This window comes from Elephas maximus, chromosome 19 (assembly GCF_024166365.1).
Source record: "Elephas maximus indicus isolate mEleMax1 chromosome 19, mEleMax1 primary haplotype, whole genome shotgun sequence".
NCBI classification, from domain to species: domain Eukaryota; kingdom Metazoa; phylum Chordata; class Mammalia; order Proboscidea; family Elephantidae; genus Elephas; species Elephas maximus.
Window position 1 is genome coordinate 30,821,907 of NC_064837.1, and position 25,612 is coordinate 30,847,518.

Genomic DNA, 25,612 nt, shown 5'->3' on the forward strand with positions numbered 1-25,612 from the left:
ACTTGGGGGTTATTGTAAATGGAATTGTTTTCTTGATTTATTTTTCGGTGTAATCTTTGCTAGTGAAGAGGAACCGAAGTGATTTTTGTGTGTTGATCTTGTACCCAGCAATGTTGCTAAATTCTTCTATTAGTTCCAGCAGTTTTTTGTGGAATCTCCTATGTGTAGGATCACGTCACCTGCAAATAAAGATAGTTTTACTTCTTCCTCTCCAATTCGGATACCTTTTATTTCTCTTTCTTACCTTGTTTATCTGGCTAGGACTTCAAGTACAATGTTGAATAAGAGTGGTAATAATGGGCATCCTTGTCTTGTTCCCTTTCTCAAAGGGAAGGCTCTCAGCCTTTCTCTGTTGGGTATAATATTGGTTGTTAGTTTTGCATTTATGTCCTTAATTATGTGGAGAAATTTCCCTTCTATCCCTATTTTGCTGAGAATTTTTTACCTGGAAATGGTATTGAATTTTATCAAATGCTTTTTCTGCATCAACTGATAGGATCGTATAGTTCTTCTCCTTTGTTTTATCTACGGGATGGATTATACTGATTGATTTTCTAATGTTGAACTACCCTTGTAATCCTGGTGTGCATCCCACTTGATCATGGTGTATGTTTTTTTTTTTTTTAATATGTTGCTGAAATCTGTTGGCTAGAATTTTGTTGAAAATTTTTGCATCCATGTTCATAAGGGATTATTGGTCTGTAATTTTCTTTGTTTGTGATATCTTTGCCTGATTTAGGTATCAGGATTATGCTGGCTTCATAGAGTTCAGTAGTGTTCCTTCCTCTTCTGTTTTTTAAGAGATTGAGTAGGATTGGTGTCAACTTTTCTCTGAATGGTTGGTAGACTTCTCTAGTGTAGCCACCTGGTCCTGGTCTTTTTTTTTTGGTTGTAGTATTTTTTTTAATGACATTGTTAATATCTTCTTTTGTAATGGATCTATTTAAAATTTCTACCTGTTTGTGTTAGTTAGGGTGGGTAGTGTGTTTCTAGAAATTGGTTCATTTCATCTAGGTTTTCAAATTTGTTGGAGCACAATTTTTCATAGTAATCAGTTATGATCTTTATCTCTGTTGGATCAGTTGTAATGTCACCAATTTCATTTATTAATTTGGTTATTTGCCTTTTCTGGGTTTGTTTTTTTTTTTTTGCCAGGAATTTGTCTATTTTATTGATCCTTTCAAAGATCCAACTTCTGGTTTTGTTCAATTCTTTCTGTTGTTTTTCTATGTCATTTATTTCTGCCCTGATCTTTATTATTTCCTTTTTTCGGGTATCTTTTGGCTTCTTTTGCTCTTCCCTTTCTATTTGAGTTGTCAGTTTAAGTTAATGATTTTGGATCTTTCTTCTTTTTTAGTGTAGGTATTTATTGCTGTAAATTTTCCTCTGAGTACTGTTTTGCTCTGTCCCAAAGGTTTTGATATGTTGTTGTGCTTTCATTTTCATTCGATTCTAGGAATTTAATTTCACTTTTGATTTCTTCTATGACCCGATAGTTTTTTAATAGTGTATTATTTAGTTTCCATGTATTTTTTCCCCCTTATTTTTCCTGTTGTTAATTTCCAGCTTCCTACCACTATAGTCAGAGAAGATGCTTTGTATGAGTTCAACTTTTTAAAATTTGTTGAGACTTGTTTTGCGTAATAGCATATGGTCTATTATGGAAAATGATCCGTGTGTGCTGCAGAAGAATGTGTATTGTTCTGATGCTGGGCAGAGTGTTCTATATATATCTGTTAGGCCCAGTTGGTTTATGGTTTTATTTAAGTTCTCAATGTCCGCAGTGATCTTCTTTTTAGATGTTCTGGCTGTAATTGAAAGTGGTGTGTTGAAGTCCCCTACTATTATTGTGGAGTTGTCTATTTCTCCTTTCATGTTAGTATTTTTGTGTGTGTATATGTGTGTATTTTGGTGCCTTGCCATCAGGTGCACATATATTTGAAATCGTTATGACTTCTTGCTAGATTGACCCTTTCATTATTATGTAATGTCTTTCTCTATCTCTTATAATAGATTTTGATTTAACATCTATTTTATCTGATATCAGTATGGCCACCCCGCTCTTTTTTTTTTTTTATTTACTGTTTGCACGGAATATTTTTCTCCATCCTTTTATTTTTAATCCACTTGTGTACTTATGTCTAAGATGTGCTTCTTGTAGACAGCAAAAGGATGGATTTTTTTTGGTCTTCTTTTTGTATCCATTCTGCTACTCTCTGCCTTTTGCATGGGATGTCTAGACCATTTACATTCAAGGTTTTTACTAAAAATGAAATGTCTACCTCACTCATTTTGCTATTTTTGAAGTGTTTCGTATCTTCTTTTTTTTAATTCTGATTTTTCTGTTTTTGTTTGTATTTGGCTGCTTTCTTGTGATGATACTTTTTGCTAATTTCCTTCTTCTGAATGTTTTGTCTTGGTAATTTCTTAGTGGTTAACACATATGTTACATCACACAACTTACAGTTGCAAGAACATTTAACATATGAACAACTGTTAACATACAACCTTTACGTAGTAAATCTATTCCTGATACGCTCCTCCCTCCTTCATTTCTGTTGGTGTGTCTCCATTAACATTAATATACAACTTATATTCGATAAGTTTACTTTGTACTTATTTCATCTAAACTTGATGTTGTATTATTTATGAGATTTAATTATTGTGTTTATTCCCTGAAAATATCATATACTTGATCCTTATGATTGCCCATGTTGTCGCATTTTTTGGAGATCGCTCTCTCTCTCTCTCTTATTTTTTGTTTATTTTTTCCCCGTGTAAAGGTATGAGAATTTATTTAATGCTATTGCTTTTCCATTTGTAGCACTTACTTGCAGAGCTGGTCTGGTGGTGGCAAATTCCCAGTGCTTCTGTTTGTTTGAGAATGTCATGCTTTCCCCCTTGTTTTGAAATGACAACTTTGCTGGGTAAAGAATTCTTGTTTGGCAATTGTGTTTTTTCAGTAGTTTGTATACATTACTCCATTGTCTTCTGGCCTCGAGAGTTTCTGAAGAGAAATCCAGATTCTTATGAAAGCCCCTTGGTATGTTTTATGGCGTTTTTCTTTTGCTCCTTTCAGAATTCTCTTCTTGTCTCTGGTTTTCAAGAATTTTATTAGGATATGGCACAGAGTTGATCTTTTTGTGTCTATTTTAATTGGGATTCGTATAGCTTCCAGTATTTGCAGGCTTGATTATCTGTTCAGATCTGGGAAATTCTCTCTGATTATCTCTTGGAAAATTGTTTCTATGCCTTTATTGTTACCATGGTGCTCTGGGATTTCAATAATTCTAATGTTAGACTTCTTAATTGAATCCCATGTTTCCTTTTGGGTTAGTTCACTTTTCTTTGTTCTATTCTTTTATTTCTCTTGAGACTTGATAATTTCAGTTTCTTTGTCTCCCAGCTCATTTATTATATCTTCTGTCTGTTCAACTCTATTGTCGAGTGTTTCTCTTGCTCTCTAATTCAGTTGTTTTATTCTTCAGTTCCAGTAGGTTTTTTTTGTTTTGAAATTCCTTGTTGAGTCTCTCATTTTCTTCCTCCCTTTGTCTCCTGATCTCTGCTAGTTTGTTTTTTGTATGCTTTTTGCTTTCTTTAAATATATTTAGCACCATAGTCTGAAAATTATCAAATCTTTACATTATTCTGGCCTTCATAGGAGAAATTTATTCTTATTCATATTTTGCTTTTGACTGGTCCTTCTTCTCTTGTGATTTTTTGTGCTTTACTATTTTTTGTCATTATTGTTGAACTTGGGCCATATTGTTTTCTTTGTCCCTTTCTTCTTTCTCGATGTATGCATCTATTGCTATAAATTGGCTTCTGAGCACTGCCTTTGCTGTGTCCCAAAGGTTTTGGTATGATGTGTTTTCATTCTTATTTGATTGTTGGAATTTTTTGATTCCACCTTTGATTTCTTCTATTACCCAGTGGTTTTTAAGCAAAGTGTTATTCAGTTTCCATGTATTGGATTTTTTTTTTCCCTTGCTCTTCCTGTTGTTAATTTCTACTTTTATGATGTTGTGATCAGAGAAGATGCTTTGTATTATTTCAATGTTTTGCATTTTTTTGAGGGTTGCTTTGTGGCCTAAGATGTGGTCTATTCTGGAGGACGTTCTGTGTGCTTTGGAAAAGAATATGTACTTTGCTGCTGTTGGGTGGAGTGTTCTATATATGTCTATGAGGTTAAGTTGGTTGATTGTGGCCTTTAGATCTTCTGTATCTTTGTTGAGTTTCTTTCTAGACGTTTTGTCCTTCACTGAGAGTGGCATGTTGAAGTCTCCTACTATTACTGTGGAAATGTCACTTTCTCTTTTCAGTGCTGTTAGAGTTGGTTTTATTCATCTTGGAGCCCTGTCATTGGGTATGTAGCTATTTATTACGGTTATGTCCTCATGGGGGATTGCCCCTTTAATCATTATAAAATGTCCTTTCTTGATTTTTATGGTGGATTTTGTTTTAAAGTCTATTTTATCTGAGATTAATATTGCCACTCCTGCTCTTTTCTGGTTGTTGTTCGCTTGATTTATTTTTTTTTCCATCCTTTGATTTTTAATATATTTTTGTCTTTGATTCTAAGGTACATGTCTTGTAGACAGCATATTGATGAGTCCTGTGCTTTTTATTCATTCTGTCACTCTCTGTCTCTTTATGAGTGCATTTAAGCCATTTACACTCAGTGTGACTATTGATAGGTGTCAGTTTATTGCTGTCATTTTGTAGTGCTTTTTTTTGTGTGTGTGGCTGCTGACATTTTCTTTGTTCCCCATACTCTCTTGTGCTGAATTCCTTTTGTCTGTGGATTTTTTTTTTCTTTTGTTTTTGTAGTTTACTGAGACTTTGTTTTTCTTCATTTTGATGAATAGGTTTGTTAACTTTCTTTGTGGTTACTTTGAAATTTACCCTTATCTTCCTAAGTTTAAACTAGTCTTTTATTGCTTAATATCGTCTTGACTTCTCTCTATTTGAAAGTTCTATACCTACCCCATTTATTCCCTTTTTTATTGTTCTGACATTGCTGTCATTTATAGATTAACCTCTCTGGCTCCCTGTTGTAAATATTTTAGTTTTGTTTTATCCTTGAGAGTTCATTACCTAGGTTGGTATCTGGTTGATGCTGTCCTGCGTCCCAGTTTCAGGTTGTTGTCTGATGTTGTTGGCTCTCTAACCAATAAAAAAAAAAAAAAATAGACTCCCATTAATAATTCTTGTAAGTTTGGTTTGGATTTTACATATTCCCTTAATTTCAGTTTATCTGGGAATGTCCTAATTTCATCATCATATTTGAGTGAGATTTCTGTAGGATATATTATTCTTGGTTGGCAATTATTCTCTTTCAAAGTTTTATATATGTCATTCCATTGCCTTCTTGCCTGCATGGTTTCTGCCAAGTAATCAGAGTTTAGTCTTATTGTTTCCCCTTTGTATGCGACTTTTCACTTTTCTTGACCTGCTCTCAGGATTCTTACTTTGTCTTCGGTTTTAGCAAGTGTGATTATGACATATCTTGATGATTTTCTCTTGGGATCTATCCTACATGGGGTTTGTTGAGCTTCTTGGATGGTCAGCTTTTCATCTTTCATGATATTAGGGAAGTTTTCTGTCAGCAAACCTTCAATAATCCTTTCTATGTTTTCCATTTTCTCCCCTGTTCTGGAACGCTGATCATATGCAAATTTTTGCTTTTGATAGTATCTCACATCGTTCTCAGGGTTTCTTCATTTTTCTTATTCTTTTCTCCGATGTTCTCTCAAACAAAGTGGTAGCCAAGGATTTTTCTTCAGTTTCACGGATCCTGTCTTCCATTGTTTCAAATTTACTCCTAAAACCTTCTATTGCACTGTTCATTTCTGAAATGTTGTTGTTTATCTTTTGGATTTCTTATTGCTGTTTTTGTATGATTTCTATTTTTTATTTTGACGTTTTGTTCCTGTATTATTTTCTTGAATTCTTCCATTGCTTCGTCTGTGTTTTCCCTGATTTTGTCTGTATTTCTCATGATTTTGTCTATTTTTTCCTTATTTTTGTCTGCGTTTTCCTTCATCTCTTGGAGAGCCCTGAATATTAGGGTTTTGAATTCTCTGTCACATAGTTCCAGTGCCTTTTCTTCTACCAGAGGTCATCTGGTGTTTTATTTTGGTCATTTTCTGAAGTCATCTTGTTCTGTTTTTTTAATATGCTTTGATATTGTCTGCTGTCTTCAGGACTTTCAGGAATTATTTTCTTCATTTATTGATTGTAAATTTGTTTCATCCTGCTTTTTTGTTTTATTTGGTTATGTCTGGGCAGGTGGGGTGGGCGGGCTTTGTTGCTTGCTCATCTGTGGGCACAATACTTCTCACCACCTTATCCAGGTGGGCAGGACTGGTTGCTCAGCTATGGTGCAGCAAGGCAGGCATATTGTTATCTTTTTTGGGTTTATTTTTTTTTACTTTAAATTTTGTATCCTGGATTTTGTGGGAAATTTTTCTGATGGGATGTCCTGATGGCACAGGGGCCAAGTACCTGGCTGCCAACTGAAAGGCTAGTGCCCATACCCACCAGCTGTTCCACAGGACAAAGATGCAGCAGCCAGCCTCTGCAAAGACTCACAGACCTGGGAACCCCACAGGGCAGCTCCGCTCAGCCCCCCGGGGTAGCTGTGAGTTAGAATTGACCCAGCAGCTGCGGGCTTGGTATCTCCTCCCGAGAACCACTAGAGGGCACTCTTATCCTTTGGTTTTTTTCAGTGCTGATTCAGGCGTTCTGGATATTTGATCTCTGGAATTCAATACAATGCATGGGGCGGAGTAGGGGGCGCTAAGCAGGTTGCAATGGTGGGGCTTGACTTTCCTGTGATGAAGATGGGGGACTCTCTATGTCTTTCCCTCATAGGCACCCCTGCACAGACTCTCCCTTGGTGTCCCCCCACTTTAGGCTGTTTCATTCTGTGTCACCCTGTCAGTGTGAAGTATTCCTCTTGCCCTCCTGCCCTTGGTCTTTCTCCTGGTCCAAGTGTCCATCTGTTTCAGGCCTCAGTGAGATTCAACAGCACTTTCTTGCAGCACCACAGTCTCCCTTTGCCCCGTTCCAATTGCATGGCCCACGAACTCTCATTCAATTTGCACTGCCTTAAAAGAATCAGGCTACAGCTTGCTCAGATTAGCTTCTTCTTTGTGCTCCCTGTCCGGTGTATTACTCAGCCCTATCCCGAAATGGCTGTGATGAGCGAACTCTGCCCATGTTAGCGGGTAGGTTCTCTCAGCTTCTGTGCTATCCCCGCACCTCCTCTCTCCACTTCTGGGCTCATCCCAACTCCCTAACACCTCAGTTGCCATCTGGAGTTCTGTGATCTCAATCTGTGCTTGTTTTTATTCATTGTTCAGTGGGTCAGTTGCTGGGTGAGTAAATGGGAGCCTCCACTCACTTTGCCGTCTTGCTTCATCATGGTGTCTTCAATCACTTCGCATGCATGCAAAAGATAGACAATGAAAAAGGAAGATCAAAGCAGAATTGATACATCTGAATTGTGGTATTAGCAAAGAGTACTGAATGGACTACCAGAAGAACAAACAAATGAGTCTTGGAGGATACAGCCAGGATGCTCCTTAGAAGCGAGGATAGTGAGACTTCATCTTGCTTACTTTGGGCACATCATCAGGAAAGATCAATGTCTAGAAAGGACATCATGTTTGGTAAAGTAGAGGGTCAGTGAAAATGAGGGAAACCCTGTATGAGATGGATTGGCACAGTAGCAGCAACAATGGACTGAAACATATCAATGACTGTGAGGATGGTACAAGATTGAGCAACATTTTATTCTGTTATACATAAGGTCTCCACGAGTAGGAGACAACTTGATGGCAACTAATGACAAAAATAACAAAAAATGTGCACGCGTGCGTGTGTGTGTGTGTGTGTCGTAAAACCTGGCACATAGAAAGTACCTGATAACTACTGGTTACCTTTCTTTCACCCCATTTCTCTCTGTCATTCAAAGTAGCTTCCATTCACTAGTAGTCTTAATTATTAGGCAGAAGAAGTTATTTCCTTTGACTCAGAGAGCTTCTTTGAAAATACATCATTACTCAATGCCAAACACGGATATGCATCATCCAGAAAGGTCAGCTGCCTACCAGGTCTTAAGCTTCCAAATACTTCTGTCTTAACCAAGTTCCACAAGCTGGCCCAGCTTATTGGGAGGGAGGGTGTAAGAACGGCATGAGGGCAGTATCTGACTTCCTCTAACTTCACAAGGGGAAAGGAGACTCAAGATCAACAGCCCAAGGCTGATTCCTATGAGATGGCCGTCAGATATGCCTCTTGTTTCCCCATCTTTACCAATTCTAACACCAACCAATCCTCCCATGACACTCTCTACTTCTCTGCTGGGTTTGATAATTCATTGCAATGGCCACACAGAACTGTAACTGTTTAATTAAAAACTAGTTTGTCCCGTAAACTTTCATCTAAAATACAAAGAAAAAAGAGCTTCAAAAAAGAAAAGGAAACATCACTCAGCAACAGATAATGGGGAGGCATCCTCCTCTTTGCAGCCCTCCCCACCCTTAGCACAGAGCCACAGGCTACTGGACTGCCCTCTCAACTCTCAAGGCTGATTGTCCAGTCCAGACAGAAACTGCCTGTTAGTGTCAGAAGGAGGAGCTGGATAGAGAGAAGTCAGGGGTCCAATGTATGCAAAGATGAGGAGAAGAGGGTGGGAAAGGAAGGGGGCATAAGACATTCTATACTAGGAGGAACAGCAGCTGCCACCATCTGTCTATCCATCTCCGCATCTCTCCACATCTGCTCACAAGCTCTCCTTTTCTTTCTCAAATCTCATTCCTCCAACTGCACCCTCCATCCCTCCCCTGGGCCTCTTCTGTTCCTGTACTTCATAGCCACCCCTCTCTCCTAAGCATCACCAAGCCCACACCTCCACTGGATTCTTCCCCTCTAGCCACAGATACAGTTGGGTCTCTTCTATCTTAAGAAAGATCTCCTGAATCTTGTCACTGCTTTCTTTTTTTCTTTGCTTTTACTACTAACTTTCTCAAGAGTAGTTTTCATTCATTGTCCTCACCCACTTCCCTAACATGTCTGAAGAAGGCAAAAAGTCCTCATGAGAAAGAGGTCCATAGGGCTAGGAAGGACTCATAGTAAATGACCCTGATTGAAATGCAGCCACCAAAACCAGGACAAGGCCCTGTGAGTGCCTCTGAAAAGCCTTCAAAGTACCCACAGGAGAAAGAGGTAGCTTTGTCCACCTGCCAGGCCCACCCAATAACTTCAATCTTAACTATTTGTCAGGCCCAAAGGACCAAATCTCCCAGCCAAGTAGACCGTCCTCCCCTCACCTCTCCTTCCTTCTTCCCCATTTCAACTCTGACAGTTGCTAAATGGCAACCAGAGAAAGGAGGACAGGAGCAGAGAGAGATTGGAGAATACAAGAACCCCATCCTCCTCCCAAACAGGTCTCCAACCTGAAGGAAGAGAGGGGAGATGATTTAATACTAAATCATCTAATGCGGAATTAGAGTTTTAATTATTACATCAGCATTCTAATTTCTGAATCCAGGAAGTGTTGAGATTTATAAAAATGACTATAGGACTACCCCTCAGTAAAGTTTAAATGGACAGTGGGAGGCAAAAAAAAAAAAAGGACTTACTCTTGATAGCATCATGGTCCAGGCTTCTTCAGTTATTGTTTACCTGTGTAAAGCACCAGGTGCATAGGAGAAGTTCATCTTGTCCCTGAGGAGTCACAACTGCCACCAAAAAGCTGAAACCTGGGACAAGACAGAAGATGCTTATGTCACACATATCCTTTTTTCCTCAAGATTTCCTTCCCTTCAATAATCTCATCCTCAAATGAGATCTTACTAGTAAGAAGGTTTGTTCAGATTGCACATACGAAAGTATTTTTTAATTGGAACATGCTGTCTAAGATGAAAATTATTCTTATTGCAGCAGTAGTCATTGTAAAAATCAAATCATTTGCTGAGCTAAAGACCCAGCTCCTTAAAAAGGCGTAGCTCTTCCTTGCATCAAAGATTGGAGCTTAATTCACTAGGTCAAAACTTACACACCTCTATAAGAATGTGCAAAATAAACACTGAGGCGCTCTTTATCTTATAATTATCCGCATGTTGGTCTAAAGCTTCATGCTAGTCAATGACTGAACAGGAAGAGTAATTAAAATTTCCAGGCAGTATGGTGCAGTAGTTAAGAGCTATGGCTGCTAACCAAGATGTGGGCAGTTCGAATCCACCAGCTGTTCCTTGGAAACCCTGTGGGCAGTTCTACTCTGTCCTATAGGGTAGCTATGAGTCGGAATGGACTTGACTCAATTTTTTTTTCATGGTACATTTGTCATAATTAATGTACCTACACGAGTCCATACTTTATTCATTTAGTCATGTCTCCTTAGTCTCCTGTAGGCTGTGACTATGACGGTATGTTTTTTAAAATACGTAAAAGTCAGAAAGAAAATAGTCTGTGACAATGCACACCAACTATCCTACCATTTCTGGAGCCCTGGTAGCACAGCAGTTAAGAGATCGGCTGCTAACTAAAAGATCGACAGTTTGAATCCACCAGCCGTTCCTTGGAAACCCTATGGGGCAGTTCTACTCCGTCCTATAGGGTTGCTATGAGTTGAAATCGACTCGACAGCAACAGGTACCCAACCATTTGCTGTTGTTGTTAGTTGATGTCAAGTTGATTCTGACTTACGGCGACCCCACGTGTGCAGAGTAGAACTTCTCCACAGGGTTTCAAGGCTGTGACCTTTCGGAAGCAGATCACCAGGTATTTTGTCTTCCAAAATACCTCTGGGTGGGTTCAAACTGCCAATCTTTCAGCAAGTAGTTGAACACTTAACCATTTTTTTTAGGTGCGTCTTTCTAATGGCCTTGTATGCACGTGAAAGCTGGACAGTGAAAAAGACCCCCCCCCCCAAAAAAATTGATGCATTCAAATTGTGGTGTTGGTGAAGAATATTGAATATGCTGTGGACTGCCAGAAGAACAAAGAAATCAGTCTTGGAGGAAATACAGCCGGAATGCTCCTTAGAAGCACTAGCATAAATTTTCTTGCTGACTTTGGACCAGGGCTTTGAACTGGTTCATTCCTGTTCAAACCCCTGCCGAAAATTTGCATTTCTAACAAGTTCCCTGCTGAGAATTTGCATTTCTAACAACTTCCCAGGAAGTTTTATATAAGTATCACCTGGGGATCTTGTTAAACTGTAGATTCTGATTCAGTATATCCGGGGTGGAAATGCAAATTCTCAGCCGGGGGTAGAACCAGGCAAACTGGTTTGAAGCCCTGCTATTTAGTCAAATTCAAGGCTCACACTTCCTGCCAGGGCGATTTCTCCCCTCTCAGAGTTTGGCCTTCTCCCTCCTCAAGATGGCACCTGGAAGGAGAAAGTTTTCCTGTTCGTATTGATTGGGGGTGGGTTGGCTAATCAACGTGCTAAATTCTGGGTCTTTTCTTGTCACTTCGCAGATGTTCTTTATCTCAACTAATCACTGAGTTTCCTGGTGTCATCTCTGTGATAGTCTGCGGCTGGGGCAGGAATAGCTACATAATTTGTGGGGTCCGGTGCAAAATAACAATGCAGGGTCCCTTAATAATAATAATAATTCAAAAATTATTAAGAATTTCAAGATGGTGACAGCAGAGCATTAAACCAAATGTGGGGCCCTCATAAGGAGGCCCCGTGCAATCGCATAGCTCATATACTCGCAAAGCCAGCCCATAGTTTTAAAAATATTACATTGATGTAGATTTTATTCCCTATTGACCATCTTCCTCTGTTTCTTGACCCACAGGGTTGGGGAAAGGGAATATGGTCACCCTACGACCCCCAAGTTCAAGTATTAGTCCAGAACATACTAGATTTTCTTAATCCCAAATCCAGAATGCTGACGGAGAGAATTTTTTTTTTTCTTAATAGATTTTATTATGTCAATTGACTTAGACATCCCCTGAAACCATGGTCCCCAAACCCCCGCCCCTGCTACACTGGCCTTCGAAGCAGTTTATTCTGGAAACTCCTTTGCTTTTGGTTTAGTCCGATTGTGCTGACCTCGCCTGTATTGTGTGTTGTCTTTCCTGTCACCTAAAGTAGTTCTTATCTACTATTTAATTAGTAAATACTTCTCTCGCACCCTCCCTCCCTCCCCCCACCCCACAACCATCAAAGAATATTTTCTTCTCTGTTTAAACTATTTCTTGAGTTCTTATAATAGTGGTCTTATACAATATTTGTCCTTTTGCAACTGACTAATTTCACTCAGGACAGAGAGAATTTGATTGACCCAGTTTGGGTCAGACATCTTCCTGGTTATACAAACACAGCTTCTGAAGGCCCTCTGGGGTGGGGGTGGGGGGGGGTGCCACTGAAGGAGTCATTGTAATTAGGAAGACACTCCAAATTGTTTCTGTTATAGGCAGGTATTATCACTATACTATAGATTTTTTTTTTTTTATAGATGGGGAAACTAATGCAAGAGAGGTTTATTTACATATCCAAAGTTAATACCAGAACCAGGATCAATGCCAAACACAGTGCTCTTAACTAGTACACATTAAGTGTCCGGCTTGGTCCAAATCTTTAGAAAATAATTATGACTCCTCTCTGGGGCACAGATAAATGCACACAGAATTTTACTTCATCTAGCATGTCACTAATTATCAAGATTTCATTAGAGAAATCTTGCTTTGAGCTAATCTACTTGCCATAGAAGATTCTGAGTGCTCAACTGGATCAAAGTGAAGCAAGATGGACCAAAAATTATAACTTGGTTTTAAGATAGTTGAGGACCAGCAGGTGGCCTCTATTTCTGGCTATGTACTAAGGCCATTCTGGGGTTGTAAAAATAAGACCAATGCTAGTACAGCACAGTAGGTAAGAGTTAGAGTTCGAGTGTGCAGATCTGGTGTGCATCTGTGTGACCTTGGAAAAAATAATTGCCCTTTCTGAGCCTCACTTCTCTCACCTGCAAAGCAGGCTCATAGTTCCTACCTCATCGGGTTGTTGGGAAGACTAAATAAATCTACTTCTGGCACATAGTCCTCAAAATTGGCAGTGACTTTATTGTTAATTTCTATGAAAGGGAAGTTATATCTATTTCTATAGCAGACTCTTATAGAAGCTTATGCAAAAGTGTATCAGTTCGTTAAGGAAATAGTAAAAAAAATAAATATGGGGAGTCAGAACCTGTTATTAATCTTCATAATTTTTATTCTGCTAGAAATTCTAAACTGAACCATGAAGACAGCCCAGGGTTTAATCTAGTATAACAGTAAGCTCAGTAACCGCATGAGGGTTCAGGGCTCCCATATTGAGGTCAAGAAGCTTAGTAAGTGAGCAAATTCTGCTCAAAGAGTCACAAGCCAGGGAGAGTCAATAAAGTCACAATCCTATGTTATTTCTCCCTAAGGTGGTTAAGAGCATAGCCAATTGTCTGCAGAGATCTGTCCCCACCCAGAAGGTTCCTGCTCCCAAGGAGGCCCTTTGCAATATGAGAGGGTCATTATCAGTAATGATAGGGAGCATTTAACTGCTCACAAGCAGAGCTATAGGGGCAGCTCTGTTGTCCCCAGAGCTCTGAAACCGGAGCGTGAGACCGAGGCTAGGTTGCCGGCAAGGACTGCAGGATAAGATCTGGACATCATCAGAATGTCAACCACACATCCTCCACCTAGACCTGGACCAGAGGAAGATAGTGTAGCAAGCAAGAGTCTGAGTTCAGGAGCCAGACCACCTGTGCTCAGATCCTGACTTAGTAGCTGTGTGACCTTGGCCAAGTTACTTAACCCTTGTAAGGCTCTTTTCCCACACCTATAAAGTGGGGATAAGAATAGCACCTGCCCCACAGTGTTGGGGTGAGAATTCAAGGAGAAAATTTATACACAGAACTCAGCACAATGCCCAGAAAAAAGAACCAAATCAAAACCAAGTAAGTTGTTGTCGAGTTGACTCTGACTCATGGCGACCTCATACGTGTCAGAGTAGAGCTGATTTGTCAGAAGCAGATCACCAGGCCTTCTTCCAAGGTGTTTCCGGGTAGACTTGAACCTCCAAGCTTTCAGTTAGCACCTGAATGCATTAACTTTTTGCCTCACCCAGAGCATAGCAAGCACCCCGCAGTGTTGCTGTTTTCAGCATTAGTGGTGGTACTATTTAAAAAGGAATTCTTGGTTATAACTGAATGCACCTATGTTTAAGACTAGTGTCACCACTATGTGACTTTGGATAAGTCAAGTCCTCTTTGTGGCACTCGAGTTTCCTCATCTCTAAAAAGTGTTGTTAGGAGGGAAGATCAACAAGTACCCTCCAGGTTAAAATTCCATGGATGTGACAGCTTTCTTCTACATGGACACAAGAGGAACTTTTCTCCTTTAAATGAAATATAAGAACTGGAGTCAGGCAAAACTAGATTCAAATTTTGCATTTTTTTACTTAGCTGTAGCTGTGTGACCTTGGGTACACTACGTAACATCTCTCTGCATCAGTTTGCCTAATTTGCCCGTAAAATGGTGATGATTGTGGCAGCCCTGAGAATAAGTCTTGCAGACCTCCAACTGTAGGGAGTGTAATTGACCACAGACTCCAGCTGCTGAGCTCTAAAATCCATCACAGCAAATACTCAAACTACGTTTCCCACAGGCTACTCCAGCCAATGATTGAGTGCTGCGGGGATACTAAAGCAGGCCTCCTCGTGGGAGACTTGAGATTCCTCTAACAGTTGACTTTGGCTTAAGAACTCAAACAGTCTTGTCAAACCCTTTTTAGACTGCACAAGCAGTCTCTCCCTCTCTTCTTCACTCCATTTGCATCACAGTCTGATGACTCTCCCAGCCTTTCTCCGGCTCCCTCCCCAGTTTCTCCCACACAGGCATTTGCCCTAATAAAATCTTTGCACGGATGATTCTTTCTTGGCATCTGCCACTCGGAGGACTCAGACTAACACAATAATGGTGATGTTGCTATTACTAGGTGCCGTCTAGTCAATTTCGACTCATAGTGACCCCATGTGACAGAGTAGGACTGCCCCATAGGGTTTTCTTGTTATACTCTTTATGGAAGCAGATCACCAGCTCTTTCTTCTTCAGAGCCCCTAGGTGGGATCGAAACACCTTCAACCTTTTTTCAGTTAGCAGCCTAGTGCTTAACCCTTTTGACACAAGGGCTCCTTTAATGATGGTGATAACTACCTCAAAGTGTTGCTGTGAAGCTTAAATAAGGTGTTGTTGTTAGGTACTGTCTGTGTGGTTTGAATCACCAGTCTTTCGGTCAGCAGTTCAATTGTTGCGCCACCCAAACCCTATGCCTTCGAGTCGATTTCAACTCATATTGACCCTACATGACAGAGTAGAACTTCTCCATAGAGTTTCCAAGGAGCAGCCAGTGGATTCAAAGTGCTGACCTTTTGGTTAGCAGCCAAGCTCTTAACTACAGCACCACCAGGGTTCCTCCTTAAGTAAGGTGTAGAACTAAAAGATCATAAGCCTCCAATTCATTGATACGTCCTTTGCTAAAGTTAGAGGTGAAGTCAGAAGCCACAGAGTTAATTAGCCATTTAATAAAGAGTCTTGAAAGGATGGGAAGGGAAGGAGATAAAGAGAGAGGAGGAAACGAGGGAGGGAGGAATGACGGAAGGAAGGAAAGAAAGAAGGGAGTAAGGAAGGGAGGAACAGAAGTAGGAAGGAAGGCACTGATGATGCTGGGCTTTGGTAATAAAATATCAGTCAGTTATTCCATTCCATTACATAGATAAAGGTGTAACTTGGAAAGTTACCCTGAAAACATTAATAACATAAGAACCAAAACCAAACCAAACACAGTGCCGTCGAGTCGATTCTGACTCACTGTGACCCTACAGGATAGAGTAGAACTGCCCTGTAGAGTTCCCAAGGAGTGCCTGGTGGATTTGAACTGCCGACCCTTTGGTTAGCAGCCGTAGCACTTAACCACTAAGCCACCAGGCTTTAAAATAACATAAGGTGGGGTGAAAATTTTTTGTATCTCATATGTACATATATTCTCTATCTTATCATCTAATTGAGTAATTTATTTGTAAGGAGCTTTTTGTAATGAAATTATTCTTTACCCGCAATAGACTGTTAAGACTATAAAGTTGACTAGTCTGGTGTGGGAAATTCCATTTACTCACTATACATTTCTTATAAGAAATTGAGCTTTCCCAAAACCTTGTAATGTTTAGCCCAAAGACTATAATTTCATTGATATTTTATAATTAATTCAGCCATTATAAAGACCGTTCAGATCCTCTTAGGATTAGAGAGGAAGAAACTCTTTTTCTCCTATGTTAATTACGGTGCAAATAAAAATAAAACGGAGATTATAATCAGAATATTTTTAAGAAACAATGCAAAACTTTGACTTTTTCTCCAATAGAAAAGTATATAAAGGACCTAGCTACCTAGCTCCTGGATTGTAATTTCTATGAGGACCAGGAGGGTGTCTGCTTTTAAAAAATTTTTTTTAATCATTTTATTCCTTATGCCAAGCATGTGCCAGGACCTTGAGTACACTACATTCAATACTTGTGTTGAAAAGTTCGTACCCATCTCTCCACGCTGCTCCTTTTCTGGGTCACTCAAAGCTTTTCTGGTTTAGGAGTCCTGTTTGCCGGTCAGACGAGGGTGCTTCCCTGACTCAGAGACTTGCTTAGGGAACGGATGGTTACCCAGGGAAAGGAATACGTGGTTTCTGTTCTCCAGAAATGTCAGTTTCTGGGCAGGGTTTAGACTTCCCTAGTCCCACCCCTGGCCTTGCATTCTTGCTCAGTGGGCGGGCAGAAGCGTATAAATTTTGGCAGCTCTTAACCCTGCTGCCTTTCTACCAAAGGCTTCCAACAGCAACATGAAGCTGATAGGCTTCCTCATCCTTGTGACCCTTCTCGCCCTCAGCCTAGAAGTGCAAGAGCTTCAGGCTGCTGTGAGATCCTTGAAACTTCTGGGTGAGTCCAGGCAGCAGGCAACCCCATTCTTCTTTGAATGAGGGAGCCAGAAAGTGGGGAATGGGAGACCAGTGTATGCAGGGGGAGGAGGGGAGAATAGGGAAGACAAAAATATGCTCCTTAAGGAGCCACTGCAGGGCCACACCTTGACTGCCACCACCAGCTCCCCAGCCCAAAATCTCTCTGCTTCTGCCCCACTTTCTGCCCCTCCTTTCCCTGGGTCATCCCTCCATCCAGACTTTCCACTCCTCTCTTGCCCCCTCTGCAACTCTGCTCCATCAGCCACTCTCCATCTCTCCAGCAGCTCCTTCTTCCCCGGCTCTTTCCTTCTCGCTACAAATCAATTCGATCACCTGGAGAAAACATTTTCTTAATCACGCTAAACAATATCATCTTAATCTATTCTTTCCCTTTACCATCAACATTCTCCAAGGAGTAGACTTTATTCCCTCCCTTCGAGTCCCCGTAACTCATTTCTTAACCCCTTGAAGACTGACTATGGCCTCCATCCCTGCCCCATCACTCTCCTGAAACTTCTCTCTTAGGTCTTGTTGACAAACCACTTGCCTCTCTTCAGCTGCCAAAGTCTTTACCCTCTGCAACATGTGACACTGTTTGCCACTCCCTCAATGCTCCAGCTTTCTTCTCTCTGGGATTCTCTTTCACTGTATCTTTTGTTTTTCCCTTCTTCTCACAAAATATTATGGGATTTAACTTTTGCTCCTCTCTCTTCTTTGCTCCTCTTTCCTTACATTGAACTGGTTGCCAAATACAGCCCATTTTTTGAAATTGTCTCTTGCATGTGTTCCTTCCTTCCTATGTCCCCTCGCCGCACTGTATTTCCTACCCGGATTACTCCATGCTTGAGCCATTGCAGGTCCCTCGGTGTTGCAAAAGGTTTGTGCTTGATTGATAATCTAAAGGTCAGCAGTTCAAACCCACCCAGCGGCACCATGAAAGAAAGGCCTGGTGATCTGCTTCTGTAAAGATCTCAGCCAAGAAAATCCTATGGAGCAGTTCTACTCTGTAACACATGGGGTCGCCAAGAATCGGAATTGACTTGACAGCAACAGGTTTGGTTTTTATTTATTTATTTTCGGAGCCATTGCAATAATTTCCAAATAGCTCTGCCTGCCTCTTTTTCTTCTGAAATTTGCTTGCTTGTTAAATCCTAGTCCATAATGCACCGTCAAACCAGAAAAATCTTCCCAAGTGGCAATCCCATCCTTCTCCGGCCTACCAAATGAAGTCCAAACCTCTGAGGCCCTCAAGATCTGCCCTCTCTACCTTTGCCCCTTTTTTTCTTGCTTAACTTCCAACACTTCTCCAACACCTATCCAGCCCTCCAGCTGAAATGGAAAGTCTCCATTTGCCGTTTCTCCTGTCTACATTGCTTTGTAGGGCCAGAACTAGGGTGAGGCAGATGAGGCACTCAGGGTACAAAAATCTGAGGAGGCATGTGCTCTCAGGGTTGTGCAAGTGCCTCCTTAAATTCTGCCCTCTAAGCACCCAACTGAACTTCGCCCTAGCCCTCCCCTCCCCCCATTGTATGTTTCCCCTTGTGATTGCTAGTGGTTCTTTTCTCTTCTTGCAACACTCCACCACTCCCCTGAATTCTGCCTTGAAAACTGCCTGCATCTCAAGACTCACCTTTTCTGATTAACCTAATTGGAAGTCAGGTCTTCTCCTCTCTGAGCCCCTTTAGTCATCTAAAGATACCTTCTTATCACATACTGCTTTGTTTTTTGAACTTTGAACTTAAGTCTTACCTCTGTTATTAGACTAGAAGCTGCTTGAAGGTAATGACCGTGTCTTACATCTTTGTAACCCCTCAACAATTTACCTCTAGGCTTTATACCTGGGAGCCCTGGTGGAGCAGTAGTTAAGCATTCAGCTGCCGGCAGAAAGGTTGGTGGTTTGAACCTACCAACGGCTCTGAAGGAGAAAGATGGCTCTGAAGGAGAAAGATGGCTCTGAAGGAGAAAGACCTGGCAGTCTATTTCCATAAAGATCACAGCCTTGGAAACCTATGGGCAGTTCTACTCTGTCCTATAGGGTTGCTATGAGTTGGAATTGACTCCATGGCAGTGGGTTTTTTTTAGGGGATGCATTATACAAGAAGCCCTAGTGGCACAATGGTTAAGCGCTGGGCTGCTAACTGAAAGGTTGGTGGTTCGAACCTACCAGCTGCTCTGTGGGAGAAAGATGTGGCAGTCTGCTTCCGTAAAGATTACTGCCTTGGAAACCCTATGGGGCAGTTCTACTCTGTCCTATAGGGTTGCTGTGAGTCCGAGTCCACTCAACAGTAATGGGTTTGGTTTTTTTTGGTTTATGCTTTATATTATACATACAGTCTCTGGGTGGTGGAAATGGTTATCACACTTAGCTGCTAACTGAAAGTTTGGAGGTTCAAGTCTACCCGGAGGTACCTCAGAAGTCAGGCCTGGTGATCTACTTCTGAAAAGTCAGCCACCAAAAACTCTATGGAACACAGTTCTACTCTGACACACATAGGGTCACCACGAATCAGAATCAACTGAACGGCAACTGGCTGTATGCTTTACACTTAGGAAGAAATTAACAGATACTGTATATACTTAATGAATGATCTAACTGCTATAAGTGGGGACAAGGGATCTTCAACCTTCTCACCACAAATCGACAACGGCTAATAGGAGCAAGGAGAGATGGTATTGCTCTTCTCAGAGGCCAATCTACAAGTACATTGCAGATATCCCACCAGCCCCTCTTCTTACACCTCTCAGAAATTGCTAATCAGTCACAACACTCTTTCTCTTTGAGCTGGGCCAAGGCATCTGAGACCTCTCAGAACACCATTCAGATAGCCACCTTCATTGGCTGGAGTTGACACTGGAGGATAAAACCCATTTCCTCTGCTGGATTCAAGGGCCCCATTTTACAGACGAGGAAACAAAGGCCCAGAGAGGTCCAGAAACAGAATCAGATAAACTCCTGAGAATAGCTGAGTATCCACTCAAGGCAGAACACACATTCATTCACCCAGGGCTCTGCACATGTTTTGCTAGAAGCCCCTGTAGAGTCTTACCTCGTTTCTTGGACCAACTTCATTGTCCAACTTCAGAGCCAACCTTGAGGCCCTGGGAACTTGGAGAGCCTCCACTCAGGTTAGGAAGACTCCTTGAAATTTGGAGATGTACAATTCATGTCTGGGTCAGTTTTACCATGTGGCACAGCAGAAGGAAATTGGGCCCAGAACCCAGGCAGGGCTAGGGTTGGATCCCACTTCTGTAGCACCTAATGGTCATATCTCTGCAAGCTCCAGCTTCCACACCTGTAAAACAATGCTAGTAAGTCCCACATCACAGGGTGGCTGTAAGGCACCCTGGTTGGCACTCGGTCAATGGGAGGCCATCTTTCTCTGCTCCTTTCCCTGCAGAGTGGAGAGATGACTTTCCACTTAAGTCATCCCTGGTCTTGCCTTTTTGGGCTTCCCCTCCACAAACACAATGATCCCCATCTTTAATGTAGGTCTTACTTTCAATTAAATGAGATTACTTAGGTGAATGCATTGTTTTTTTACTGAAATAGATAAGATATAGAGTATTATTCTGCCAGTAATCATTTATAAATTGTATCATGAACTGAACAACAAAAAAAAAGGACAACTGACTGCTTAATCAAGGGCTGGCTCCCCACAGGACCTGTCCTAAAGCACAGTGGTTTTCATCCGGGTCTGTTCTAACATAGGTTCCTGCGTAGAACTCTGCAGAAGTGACTGGGACTGTGAGGCAGGGGAGCGGTGTGTCAGCAATGGTTGTGGCCACATCTGTGCTTCGGACTAAGGACAGGTGAGAAGTATAGGCTCTTCCCTGCTCCCCCAAACCTTGTCAACCCAGGCAGGTTGTACACTGGACCCAACGGGACTTTCCAGAAATGGGTGTAACAGAAGTCCAGCTGTCTCCCTATTGCCTCTCCCTCTTTACCCATCCTTCCCAAGAAAAAGGTGTGTCCATCACAGGATGGTGGTTTCCAACTGTTCAGAATAATTTCATTGCCTAGTAAATCCTGGAGGATAAACAGACTATTCAGTTGAACAAAAAAATGAAAATCATCTGCAGTCCCCTACTCCAAAATGATGTCTGCTTAACACCTTCATGCCTATTTTAACCACATTCATATTTTTCAGTGAAATGATCAGGGAACCAGAGTAGGCACAATGTGATCTCATTTTTATGTAAATATGAGATCACATCGTGCCTATTTTGGTTCCCTGATCATTTCACTTAAAAATAGCTAGTAAACACCTTTAAATATCAATGCCGATGCTGCTACCTGGTCATCTGTAATAGCCTTATAGAAATCTATCCTATACGCACACAACACCTTTGACTCAGCAACCTCCGCTAATACACATTTAAGATATTACTCATTCTTAGATTATTGTGACTGTACTGGGGACTAAATGGGTGGGCATGTCTCTACTAATTTCCTTGGGATAAATTCTAATTAGTACAATTACTGATCAAAGAGCATGCTCATTTTAAGGCCTTCGATGAACTTTGCCATGTTGACCTTTCTTGTAAAAATATTTCAGGGGCCATACGATGGTCCATCCATTTTCAGTAGCCATTTATTGAAAAAAAAAAAAAAGCATAATAAAAAACTACAATGATTCAGTTTTGTTAAGCTGTATTAAACACAACAGAATCAACAGAGACTTGAAAAATAATCCATATGTGCTCAGAAGTTATTATTTGTTCAATCTATCCATAATACTTGGGGTGCTTATGGCCTTGCTGGCTCCTTGCAGTTGCTTATTAATTCATAGAATTGGGAACTATTTTGCCTCCCACTTGTATTCTGTGGATCCAGGTGCAGAAGCAATAAGTTTCATACATAATTTTTTTGTCCAGATGAAGACTTATCTTATGGGTCATTCTTTTTTTAACAACTGTTCATCATCTCCTAGAGTTCCTACCTTTGACAATGTGACTGTTTGGAGCTCCTTGTCCAGGAAGACATGAAAATGAGGGTTCAAGGATGAAGACCGCAAGGGCATGGGGGCGGGAAGGGAAAAGAAGTTGTTTCTTTTAATAAATTATCGTCATTAAAATAACCCAGACTACTTGAGGTATTTGGTTAGGGGTGGTGATGATGATGATGGTGAGGAGGAGGAAGAGAAGGTGGAGGGGGATAGATGCTATTTGTTGATTGCTTGCTATGCAACAAGGACTATGTTAAATTCTCCACAAGCATCATCTAATTTACCCTTATAACAACCCTGTGACTGTGTTTATTATGACCTCCATTTTATAGACAAGGACATTGAGATTTGGGGAAATTAAGTAATTTTCCCTAAATCACACAGCAGGTAAATGTCAGGGCCTGAACTATAATCCCAGGTCAAATTCCAAGGTCTAGGCATTATAGCAGAGAGGTTAGGATCTCAGACCCTGAATTCAATTCCTCTGGGCTTCAAAACTGACTCCACGACACAGCTATAAGGCCTTCAGTGAGTGACCTAACCTTTCTGTGCTTCAGCTTCCCCATCTGTATAACATACCTTGTAGACCTACAAGAATAAAAGAGGTTAGTTCATGTAAAGCATTTGGCATAGTGCCTGACAGATACAAAACGTTCAATATTAACTACAATCAAGAGGTGAGCCAATAACTCTTAGTCATAGTTTTGTATGCCTCTAGAACTTCAAGGTTTAATTGGGATACGCTTTCTCCTGGTTTTCCCTGTTACAAAATATGGGAGAGAAAGACAGGCTTACAACTTCTGGTCTACATTTTTCACACACAGAGACTTAAGATTCAGCAGGCCCGGGGTTCCAGTCTGATTTTGACCAACTTACTGCCCACGTGGCTCTTGATATACCAATTAAGCTCTCTGGCATCATTTCCTTACCAGTGAAAAGGTGAAAATAATAATATCCATCTCATTTGGGTGCTAAGATTTATAGAACTTTACAGTTCACAAAGCATTTTTGTAAACATCCCATTTGATTTTCATATCAACCAATAGGTGGCAAATAGGAGGCCCTCAATAAATAATTAAATATTGAGTTCATTCATTCTATCAACAAACATTCTGGGGCACCCACCATGTCTTGGGTGCTGTGCTAGCTCTGGGGATACAACTGCGAATCAGACAGGTGGTGCCTGTACCTTTACAGAACTCACATTCTAGAAAAGGAAACAGATAATAAGCAAATAAACAAAATAACCACAGATTATGATAAATGTTTTGAAGGAAATAAAAATGGATGTGATTAGAGTAGGGACCAAGCTTACTTTAGTCAGGATGATCCATAGGTAATAAAAATTAAGTCTTGACTGGGTTCCAAAATGCTAAAAAAAAAAAACCCTGAAATTCCAGAATGAAGTGCCAGTTCATCATATTCAAAATTTAAACCCGTCACCCACTGTAAGAATATAAAAAGGTTGACAATGGGGAGGAGAAGGGATGTGTCTGGTGATCTTCTTGGGAGAGAGATTTTGCCAAGCTGTGAGTTTCCACAGTTTGGGGGAGCAGGAAGCAGGTAGGCTGAACAATAGCCCCTAAAGACTTCCAGGCCATGATTCTTGGAACCTGTGAATGTTACCTTTTAATGGCAAAAGGGACTTTGCAGGTGTGATTAAGTTAAGGGTCTTGGGATGGAAGAGTATCCTGGATTATCCAGGTGGGCCCTAAATGTAATCACAAGTGTCATTATAAGAGAGAGGCAGAGGGAGACTTGACTACAGATGAGAAGAAGGCAATGTGATAATGGAAGCAGAGGTTTGGTCTTCTCAGAAAGTCCCAAGAATTGAGGAACCTGTCATTCCTTGCAATGGCCAATTCGGTGGAACATATTTGTATTGGTTCTCCTCCTTTCCCTGTTCATTCCTGAATAAATCACTCACACATCAACTTCATCTCCGGCTCTGCTTTCCAGGAACCCAGGCTAAGACACCTAGTCACTGGGTCTCAATTTCTGATCTTCTCCGAGCAAATGTTTGGATATCAAAAATGCACACACATACATGCACATATACAACACACATATATACATATCCCAGGAATAAGCAATATTATACAAGTATACCCATAAACCCACTCCCGTCGAGTAAATTCCGACTCATAGCAACCTTATAGGACAGAGAACTTGCCCTTAGGGTTTTCAGGGAGCGGCTGGTGGATTTGAACTGCCGAACTTTTGGTTAGCAGCTGAGTTCTTAACCACTATGCCATGAGGGACCATATACAAGTATAACCCATTGCCGTTGAGTCGATTCCGACTCATAGCAACCCTGTAGGACAGAGTAGAGCTGCCCCATAGGGTTTCTGAGGAGCTCCTGGTGGATTCAAACTGCCAATCTTTTGGTTAGCAGCAGTAGCTCTTAATCACTAAGCCACCAGGGTTTCCATATACAAGTATGGTGCTATCTAAATCTAAAACTCTTCTCCCCCAAAGAAACCTAAAGGTTTCAGCGCACTAGCTTTGCTAAAGCAAACCCTCCAGTTTTCATTGTCGAATAAAAGTGTTTTATTCTCAGGATAAAACGCACACATTCAGGTGACTACAAGGTTTTCCCTAAGAGCCAAGGGTGAAGGTCTACTTTTATGTTTTCATAACTCAAAGGCCCTAGAGATGGTTTTCTCAGTCTGCCCTAATGTGAATTCCACACATTAATCTCTTGGGTGGCTGAAAACTGTTCACAGATTTTAAAATGGCTATTTTATTTTCCAACTTCTTGACTTTAAGGCTTCAGAAAATCTTGAGGTGTTCAATGTCAACCAGGTTAGCCTTGTTTCTGTTAGTTGCACGGGGGAGTCCATTCCAACTCATGGCAACCTCATGTATGCAGAGCAGAACTGCCCCATAAAGGTTTCAAGGCTGTGACCTTTTGGAAACATCCCCAGGACTGTCTGCCAAGGTGCCTCTCGCTGGGTTCAAACCATCAACGTTTCAGCTAGTAGTTGAGTTGTTAAGCATTTGCACCACCGAGGGATAGGTCATCCTTAGGCAAGTTATAGTTTACATGATTCAACCCGTACTTTCAAATTACTTTTCTTGGGCTAAGTGTCTCATGACTCATGAGAGGATTCAGATTGGAAAACCGGGAGAAAGGGGAACAGAGTGCAGCGAGGTGTTGTTTAAGTTCGGGAAAGCTGCTCTACGTTCCATTAGCCAGCTATTACTCACACAGCCACAGGCAGCTACAAGGATACTGGGAAATGTAGCCTTTTATTCAGGGTGGCCTCATGCCAGGATAAAAATCAGGGGTTCTACTGCTATGTAAGAAAAGGATGTCTTCGAACCAGCAGTTTCTGCCACCGCCATCCACAGCAGCCCCTCTCCGTCATGACATCCCTGGGATTCCCCTACCCCAGGCTAAATTTGGAATGTCAGCACTCAAGACTAATGTCACCCCTGTCCAGGAACAAGCTTTCTGAAAAGACAGTTTCCACTTCTCAGTTAGGATTTCAGAAGACGTGGGTGGGCGAAAAAGTGAAGCCAATCGCTAACAAGAATCTGCTTAGCGTCGGTCTGAGGCGTCGCGTAGTTATGGAGATCGACCTGGTCCATATTAAGCATTTCCGGAGCTAGAACACGAGAGGGGAGGGGGAACGTAACCCGGAAGTACTTTCCTGTTGTCTTA

The 25,612-nt window shown here is 41.2% G+C and overlaps 2 long non-coding RNA genes across 2 annotated transcripts in view; one reads left to right on the forward strand and one right to left on the reverse strand.

The window, feature by feature from the left end:
- LOC126063046 (uncharacterized) overlaps window positions 1–16,697 on the reverse strand; it is a 49,880-nt gene extending 33,183 nt beyond the window's left edge. Inside the window, exons 1-2 of the long non-coding RNA XR_007514199.1 lie at window positions 16,584–16,697; window positions 9,651–9,770 (exon numbers count right to left, since the gene is read on the reverse strand). This is a non-coding gene — a long non-coding RNA (uncharacterized LOC126063046). The remainder of the gene's footprint in view (window positions 1–9,650; window positions 9,771–16,583) is intronic.
- Window positions 16,698–16,866: 169 nt separating this feature from the next.
- LOC126062952 (uncharacterized) lies at window positions 16,867–22,061 on the forward strand. Its single transcript, XR_007514179.1, has 3 exons — window positions 16,867–16,979; window positions 20,709–20,809; window positions 21,931–22,061. It is a non-coding gene; the product is annotated as an uncharacterized LOC126062952 (long non-coding RNA).
- The last annotated feature ends 3,551 nt before the right edge of the window (window positions 22,062–25,612 follow it).